Source organism: Strigops habroptila, chromosome 3, assembly GCF_004027225.2.
Source record: "Strigops habroptila isolate Jane chromosome 3, bStrHab1.2.pri, whole genome shotgun sequence".
NCBI lineage: Eukaryota > Metazoa > Chordata > Aves > Psittaciformes > Psittacidae > Strigops > Strigops habroptila.
Window position 1 is genome coordinate 83,359,652 of NC_044279.2, and position 10,084 is coordinate 83,369,735.

A 10,084-nucleotide genomic window follows, 5' to 3' on the forward strand; every position below is an offset into this window, starting at 1 on the left:
TGAAACCACTTATTGGAACAACAAAGCTCTGTGCAAGGAGAAGGAGATACCTAACAAAACGTGTCCCCAGAGCAGCCCATTTACAGCCAAGTCAAGGCTAGATGAAGAGGTTGTCATCAGGAAGATCACAGCCCCAAACTCCTAGGTCACAACCTCCAACAGGAACTTACAGAGAGCTCTTAAAGAGAAGCAAATTTAGCTTTTCCTGGAATGCCCAAAAAGGAAAATCCACCCAAAGGGATGCTTCCACAGCCCAGCAGTACAATATTCATATTCCAGTCACACCAGAGATAAATATCTTCACTGCAATGGGGGCAGTTTCTGATCCCACATGCCATAACTAAAAGCCAAGAGACCCACAGTTATTTCAGAGCTACACCAGCATTCTTTGAGCTACCCTGGTTTCCACTTCACTTAGCATTAATTACAAGCCTCTTTCTTGGATAACTTGGCAGCTTTGTGGTTCAAGGGGGAAAGAAAAAGAAAAAAATCTCATCCTATTAAGTGTAGCCCAGTGACCAAAAGACTCGGAAAGATAGGAAACCCTTCCCTGTTTGCATGAACAAACAGCAGAGTTGCACTTGAAAATACAGGTTTTAATTGCACGTGGCCTTTCCAAGCTACCCTGCTCCTGGGGCCACCTCCATGCAGGCAAGGCATGCTACCAGACAGTTAATACCCTCAGACAAACAGCTTCCCATTCCCAGCCCCACAGAGAGCTTGTAAGGTTTTAAACATGCACCATTTGTATCACAAAAGCCACTCAAAGCCACTGTCTTGGACAAGGCTCATCTGTGGTTAGACACCCAACAAAGAATAGGTGGACCTTCATCTGGTAAGTACCTTGAGTTGGGCTCTCCAGCAGACTCATAACAAGCATTTTGCAGAAAGCAGAAACTGTAATTCACATACCAAAACCTTGAAACTCAATCACAGATCGCAGGCCAGTTTTATCACCCCACACGCTTTCCAAAACACACTCTACAGCACCCACTACCCTAGCAGAGACTCACCAAATACACACCACATGCTCCAGTGTGGCTCACAGCGAGAAGGAAAGAGGCAGTGGGACTCCAGAAGGAACACAGCACACCTCTCCTGTAATAACGTCCAGGTTCAAGGGTGCAGGTCTTGGGGCAAGTCTGAAGACAACCAACACCAACTCTGAACTACAATAAGAACAGCACTGCTTAATACCCCTATTAAGGCTCTTGCTCTGGGTGTCACCTCAGCTGTGGTAAATGTGCTAATTTTGTGGAGCAACACAGGTGCTCTGGAGGGAAAGAAACGGGTCTGCCCCAAAGGCCATTGGCTGCTCACAGCCTTCAGGGCAGATTTGGCTTTCACATTTTACCCTGATTGTGCAGATTCTGGAGCATTAGTCTACCATGTTCTCAGTATCCTAACTTGCTTATCCAACAACCCACACACGCACTGCTCTGTCTTGCTAATTTGGGATCCTTCAAGTTTGTACCCTGAGGGAAATATATTCCAGTAATCTGCTGTGCAGATTAGGCATGCAATCACTATTCCTTACATCCAGCTGTAAATCATAAGGTTTCCTGCCTAGGTCTAGATAAGAATATAACCCCCAGGCTATGCACCAGCTGACAGTATCAAGTCCTTTTATTAAGGAAATGACTACAGATGACTAAGTGCTTTCACCTGTTTCCCTTTGCCAGGTAGCATCTCCTCTATATGCCTGGACTAAACTGAAGCTACTAGAGACAAGCAGCAGAAGCCATTTCTCCCCTAGTAACTTGAAGCTGAGACTCTTAGGTAAGAAGTGACATCAGAGTCTGGTTAAGGAGGATAGCTGTCCATTACCCAGGGTACCAGAGCAGGCACTCACACGAAGGGCGAGGGAGCCCAAATACCTCTACCGTAAGGGATGGGATGAGGAGACAGGACTAGAACCAGCTGGGAAGGAGCAGGAACCAGTGGCATGGATAATGCCACAGGGGCATCAAGGAAAGACCAAGGCAGGCAGTATTAGTAGGATTTGCAGAGCAGTCCTGCAGGGCAGTGGTGGGACCAGCTGCCATGCAATGGCCCCATCGGCCTGAGAAGGGAAACCATCTGGCTACCCCAAAGAGAGCAAACACTGCCGAGCAAGCAGGTCAACAAGGCACTGCCAATACTGGAACCAGTCCTGCCTGCTGGTCCTTCCAAGAAGATCACAGACCTGGGGACCTAGACTCTGACAGAAAACAAATCCTAAGACTGTTTATCCTAGAGTAAGAGCTGCTGTCATCATGCCCAAGGACAGGACAAAGAGCAATCAGAGGTCACTCCACTGGCATGGGACAATTGCCACGGTCCCATAGCTCCAGTAGTGCCACCCTGGCCTGATTATAATTGCCAGTGAGCCCTGGCTGTCTTAACCTGCCCTATAGAGGTCAGCTGCAAAAATGGGGCTTTGCCTAATACCTCCTCTCAAGCTTTTGAAGCCAAGGCTGAAGAGCGCTGTTAGTGGCCCTCCCCTGCCTTTGTATAGTACCAACACAGAGCAGTAACACCTCATAAAATACCCATTATCATCAGAAATACCTGTACTGTATGAAACAGAGGCAGGAAGATAGGATGTTTCACTTGTTGTCCCTGAAAAAAGTTGAGATTTGAAGGCTTAGTCCCTTTGTTCACACTGCTTCCTACATACATGAAGTTAAGATCACGGTTTATCAGGACATCAGGGAATTTTCCATGGAAATAAGACTATGAAACAGGTTCCACCACTGCTTGTTATCAGACTGAGGAGTGAGAGTTGTCTCTACAGAAGGAAGACCTGGGGTCTGAGGGTTTGCTGGCCTCCATTTGTATCTCAGCCAAGGCTCAAGTTGGCTTGGGGAAATTAATAAATTGTTTGCCCTTCCAGCTCTGGTGTATCCTCACAGAACTTTGTCCAACTCATCCACTGTTTTGTTGCTGACGTTGCTCACATTTCTTCTGTCTTTTGCCCTTACTACACAGTGATGGCGTTGGCCTCTGTGGGATGCTCACCACCACAGCTGCAGGCTCCCTCCAGTGTGCCACGGGCATGAAACCGAAAACTCTGATGTCATGTCTCGTAACCCAGCAAAAAGCACCTTGTTTGAAACAGAGAGATCGGATGAGATCACCAGAAGTTTTAACTATACTCTTGTTTTGGCATACCACCTACTTATCTGGGAAGATATTGTAAAGGTTAAGTAAAATCAAAAAAAATTGTCAGGCTTTCCTCTGCCCATCATCTGTTTTGGCAAATTTATGTCCTCTGACAAATACAGTGGAAGGCTGACAAAGAGAACTGTCTGCTCAAATGCACTGGGGAGATTTTAGATGTAAGAGAGGAAAAAAATTTGGTTTATGCTGAGTGCACATGCAAATATCCCCACGTATCATCTCTGTGCCCACAGAACGCGAAAGCTGGAGGAGAAAAAGGTTACCTATCATACAGCTTGTGTCACAGGAAGTGTTTTTATCATTGATTGTATTGTACACAAACACTCTAGGAGAGACAGAATGACCCTTTGCCAAGACATCTCAGTGAAAGTCAGAAAACAAGCCAGAGGAAGAGATGAAAAACAAAAAGACAAGAAAAGAGGACTTCACTGAGTTTAAGTGACTGCAGGTGGAATTCACCTCACTTGAATGAAGTGAATTTAGATATTAGGCATCTAGTGCTTACTCTGATCAGGATCTCCCCCTCCTCTTTTTCAGAGCTTGGGATGAAGATCAGCAACAGAGGGCATAGCCATCCTTTCATCTGCTCCCTCTCTGGAGAAGGCGTGCATCCAAAGAATTGCAACTCTGCCATCCTTTTCTCCTTCTGGGATAGTTCCTATTGCAAGAATTATAGTCTAAAAGATATCACTTAAGTCACAGAAGTAAGAGGATCAGTTACAACAGGAAGGAGGAGAAACAGAAGTAGGTTATTGAGTCAGACATGTTTTTTCCAAGTCTTGCAGATGGTGAGAACAAGAAGCAAAAGCCATGTTCACAATTAGAGCTAATGAAATTCTACAAGCCTCTTGGGAAACTCAGAAACGCAGGCATAAAGTGCAGAATTGCTTCTTGTTTTCATTTCTTTTTTAATACTTTGCTTACTTGTTCAAATGCATGTGGACTGAGCGCACAGACAGAATTTCCTCAGGTGCTGCTAGACACGTCCCTCTTCTGGCTTGTAGCCCTAGATCCAAGTCTGCATTCTCAGTAACCATCTACAAAGCTGTGTCTTCAGGCAGGGAACTAAGGAAGGAGAGTAGATGACTGCCTCAGAGCCTGAGAACATGTTTAATGCAGAGAGGCAGCCTTAACGAGCATGTGCTGCCTGCAGGTATGGCACTGTATGACATTGCCCCTGCCACCAGTGTCAAGCACTAGAAGACCTTTCCCCTGCTTTCACCCCGTAACCTGTGTTTTATCAACAGTTGCATCAGCATTACCATGGGAGGCAGCAGTTTCTCAGGGCAGCAAACCACCCACCAAATTGGGCCGTGGAGAGACAAAACCAGAAGCCGGCTTTTGAGAGGGCAAATGTGGGAGATATGCCCACACTTGAGCACAAGTATGGGTTGCTAACAGTTTCACCCAAAGCAGAAATCTGAGTAGTGCTACTTGTATTAGCCAGGATATACTGGAGCAGGTTTTACCAGAGTGAACTTTCCCATCTCTCCTCCAGTTTTTGCACGCATAAGGTTGATGGATACAGAATGCAAGTAGGCATTTACATGCCGGGCAACTATATTATGTGTGCGCACAAATCTCCTGCGTCCTCAGGAAGTTTCCACACATACAGCAAGGCCAAATAAATAGTTAGCTCTACATGCCTGAGAAGTTTCTGCAACCAGCATGTTTAAAGGTCCACTTTCATTTTCCATTTCTTTTTTCAAAACTGCCTCACAGCCTACAATGTGCAGACACAACATTCACTTCTGACGGCAGGTGATGCTTACTCTGATGTTTATCTCTTCCCTGCTACCTGCAAGGAGCCCAAGCATCCCAATTTTAACATTTTCTATGTGCCCCAATCCATTTTTAGATAAACACTAATAACTATGCACGAGTAGTTTTTTTGCATCTTCTTCCTCGGTGTCCACAGCCCTCCATTAACAAGTTAAGGTTAAACAATAGACACTTATATCTTTATGTGGTAAAACAAGCTTCTGTATTTAAGATAAACTTTATAGGACAGGTGGTTTCCTAGAATTGAACATACACAAGAAAACATTTAACTATCCTACATAAACGTCAACAAGGTATGAGAAGTGAACACCTAATAAAGCAGATAGAGGATACAATAAAAAGGGGCCCTAAATCAAAGAGCAGGTTTGCAACAGTAAACGCATTCTGGGCTGATTGAAACAGGGAGCTTGTCCAGCCTTTGCTGCTTGGCCTTCAGCATTGCTAGCAACCCCACAGCTCTTCTGGGCTGCTTTTTCGTTTATTCACTTGGGGGCAGGTTTGACCCAGTATCATCATCCTGCTAGGGTTATGTCTGGGACTGCATCCACAGGAGCACTTGTGCAGTGTCTGCATTAGGAGCTCGGTGTGCATTTCTACCTTTATCAGCATTATAAAAAAAGAAAAAGGGAAAAGCGCAGGGCAAACATTATCTATTGTTAATTACCTGTAAAGTAGGGCTTTTGCCACTTCCCCAGTTTCTAAGAGCTCTGAAGTGAAACCTGAAAGAAGCCACCCATTGTTTTCAATTGTGCAAGAGCCAGGAGCAAATAGGGCTCAAATTGCAGCTCTGAAAGGCAACAGGAAATTGGCAGCCCGGTAATCTGCTCCCAACTATTCAGTAACAAAGGCTACATTCCTCCTCAAGTAGTCACCATTAGAAACCCAAGGCTGATCTATTTAGTAAGGCCCACAGAATAAATCTGTGGAAATAAAGAGTTTTAATTAGAAGGCCATAGGATATGGCTCTAGTTTTGAGCCCCGCAAGTAACATGTATTATTGAGGCTCCTACCTAGTTTCCCACATACCCAGGCGCTGACACCCGAAGCTCAGGATCACTGCCATCTGCAAACAGTATTAAAAAGGAAACCCCCGAACTAATTAATGTGAACTATTCATTACAGGTGGCTCATGCTGTACAGTGCGCTGTATCAAGAATGTTTTAAATTGGTCCCGGCCCCACTTCTTCCAGCCGCAAAAGGGAAATATTTTCCTCAGAGCTGTTTTATCAGGCATAGATGATTTAAAAGAATTGAAGTCCAAGTGCAAAATGCTTCGAGGTACTTGTTAAGGAGATACTGCAATTTTTGCCACCTGAACAGCTAAAGTCATCCCAAACCCAGTGGGTTAGAAGGAACAGGTAATCAGAGGAACATTTACAAGGCATGTTATCTGCACCGGGCAGCAGTGACGGATGACTCTGCAACTACCATGGCAAGTGCTCCTGCTCCAGTACAGGCCAAGAGACAGAAAGGGAGGGAACAAGCACAGAGGCTTTAAAGCTCAGATTTTGAAAGCCCGTACAAAAATCTCTATGGAAGCCCCAGAAGGGCTTCTTGTATGTCTACCAACTCTCCCAGAGACCCTCTTTAACTATGTAATGGAGTAGAACTGATGCATTTTCAACTATAACAGTATTTCCTCACATACTCTTTCAGATCAGTAAAATCGAGACCAGACACCAGGTACTACCAAACTTTGCCAAAGTTCATACCTAGATCTGAACTTCAGACCAAAACAAAAATGAGATCCAACTATACTGTGTTTCCCACCCTGACTAACCAGGATGATCCTCACCGTGATTCAGAAAAGATAGAGAACATGTTGAAATGTATTAAATCAGCAAGTGCCTCAGTAGTAGCACAGACGGCTCTTGTAGTCATAGCATGTTTCATCAGGCAGAACTTTGCATGCTATGTAGAAAAATGAACAAGTGTACCATTATTCTCTAAAAGAAAGGATTGGTTAAATTGAAACTTGATTTTGGTAAGAAATAAATGTTGCCAAACATGGATTTTGAGCAGGGGCAGCCAGGAGACCTTGGTATTAAAAAGAAGGTACCATGCAGTCTCCCAGTATCCAGAAAATAGAGAAAAGCCCCAGCACTTCCCCCTTCTTTCCAGGCAACTAGTTTATACATTGTCATTTTGAGGTGCTCTACTCATGAAGTGCACAGATCCAAAAGCATTGAATCGAACATCACACAAGAAATGATGCTTTGGAGAAGACCTTTGCCAGGCCAGGTAACTTCAGCTTTTTCTCTTACTTGAAGCACGGAAGAAGAATCCCCATGGCACTGGGAGAACTGTCAGATGGTTTGGAAGTTGAAGCATGCCCCAGAAGACAGGCTATTTCCTTTAAAATATCCATTAAGTAGTTAATCAGTTATGTAATTTCAGTGTATGTTTAGGGTATTCCAGCTACTTCTCACGGTTACTTTGTTGTATAAGCTGAGAACATCCCAACATTTAGGAATGCTAGACCTTCATAAGATAGTGTGCTGCATTACCAAACCAATTAATAAAAGCAAAAAGAAAACAGGGAAAAACCCCTACCTCAGGTATCAAGCCCATTCGGAATAACTTGCACTAGCATTAGGCCCCAGTGTAAGCACACTGTGGCCTGGCCAACTTCATCCCTGGTATAAATCCATCAACCTCATCCAGAAGAATCATTCTGTGGAGTAACCCCAGTCATACCGCGGTAGTGACCCTTCAGGGTCAGGCAGGATGTGAGTCCCATTGTGCTCCTTATTGCACAAACACAATGAGGTTCAGCCCTTTGGGGTAGTGCCTCTGTCAAACACTTGTGCCTGTTGACAATGTGTTCTGTAGGATATTTGTTTTCAGATTCATAGCACTGTACATGTACACAAAGGTTTACCAAACAGGGCATGCTTACAACGCAAAAGAAGCATGGCATCAGGCACACCTTTCTCTAAGGATGAAAACAAATGTATGTTTCTTTTTCCTCAAAGAAAAGAGCAACCCACAACAATGACATTTTCGAGCTGAAGAGAGCTAATTTTGTAATATGCACAACAATGACATGCCCCTGGAAATAAACCATTCCTCTTCCTTTTACAGTATTGTCGAGCGCATATATCAGGAATACTGAAAGATTCAGGTGAACTTCTGATCTTTTTGAAGGTAAAATCAAAAGTTTTATATCCTTAAACCTCAGAAATAAGATTATGTGTGGTCTACAGAAAATCTGTCTGGTATTTCTGTTTATTAATAAAGTAAATGAAGAAGTATCTCATCTCAAGACATCTTCACCAGAAGTGGGGGTGGCAGCTGCAAGCATGAAGATAGGAAAAACATCAGCACTACTTCTCTTTATCACAAATATAAACTGAGCAGTAAATATCACTCTAGGAATAAAACTTTGTTCCAACAGTGTTGGCTTCTGATATGGTGGACAGTATGTCCATATTCCTCTTTTTGCCTTTAAGAGTCACCAAGTTTGGATTTAACACTCCAGCCAAGAAACGCAGAATCTGGCAGAATACACATGTACAGACATAGCAAGGCATGCATGTAGCTGAAATGAGAGCAAATCAGTACCTATACACAGCTAGCTATGTTCATAAAAACAAAGCTTGCTCCAAAGCACGCACACACACACACACACACAGAGGCACAGAAAACGCAATTGCAAAGTTCAATGCCCATCGCATTGCTTGCAGGGATCTATGTCCTCTGCAAGTGTTTGGCAAGTTGGCGGTGGGGACATGGCCTGCAAGCCTGCAGCAAGCGAGTATTCACAGCGCAAGGGTGCACAAAGAGCCTGAATGACCCTGTGCTCTTTTAAATGCTGAGCCGGCACCAGGAAACTCATCTGCAGGGCATCAGTCCCATGTACCGGTGGCAGACCAGGTCCATGCTCTAACATGGAAGCAGAACATGCTGAAGGAAACTATTTCTGGGTAGCTTGGAAGTTTTTTAATAGATCCTTCCTTTAAGTATACAGCTTATTATCACAGGCCCCATATGGCTCGGTAAATGCCAAGGGTAGAAGCCATGCCTTGGCTACTCAATCAGTGAGAGAAAGGTGACAACCATCTATAGCGACGAAGAACAAATGATCAAGAGCTGCCCTAAAAGCAACTTGCCTGCTGACGAAGGCTCATGAGAACAAGACTGGTGCAACCCATGCCCTGTGTAAGGCTGGTGAATCCAGCTGTGTGACAGCAGTACAAGGATTTTATTCTAGAATTTTTGGAGCACCACCATGACTGACACAAATGCTCCAGCTGGAAGAAAGCCAACCATTAACCAGGATTCCTTAGAATTTGGAGGTAATTTCAGCAGAACAAGAAATACAGAAGTATCAGCAAGTCCTGAACATTCCTCCAGGACAAAAATCTATTACTTCATATAAGTCCATTAAAACACTTCATCTAGCCCTTCTAATCCCTCTTAACAGATTTGCTTTATCACAGACAGGGGAGCTAATCCTCTCCCACCTGTCTTTATGATATGGAGCCATAAACAAGAGCAAGTACTTTTCAGTAGTTAAGCATGATCCCGTTGTGGAACACGCTATCATCCACACCAGCATTAGTGTAATGAAGCTATCCTTAGCGAAACCCTCAGTATGGAATGTGGAAACTTATTTATCATTTGTTTCCAAAACACATCTCTGGCCACGAGTTTCAAGACAGTAAGCAAACCAAGACTTGAATTCCAGCTTGCTGGAGGGACTTCTCTTTTTCCTTCATCCCAGACCTTACGCGACACATCACAGGACTCTGCTGTATATAAGCAGATGGCAGGCAAATCCATCACTGACCTGTGCAATTAGGTTAGTAGGTCAGCTGAACTTCCCACCTAATTACACAACCATTTTGTAGAGAGTTCTCTGTTTTTCAAAATAGGGTCTCAAAGCTATCTGAAAACAATTGAGAAACGGTTCTAAGACCGTGTAATATAGTCTGGCGCTCTACTGACATGCAGAAAGCAACCCAGATAGCCCACTGACAAATTTGAGGTTGAAGAACTGAAACCTGCACTTCAGTCTCCTCATCGCCAGAAATCTCATTAGCCTTTAGCAAACCCCCTTACAACAAAACAGGATCTCTAGCTGGTCATTCCAGTTGCTATACTGCAGAAAGAACAGATTGTAAGGACTGACCACTTC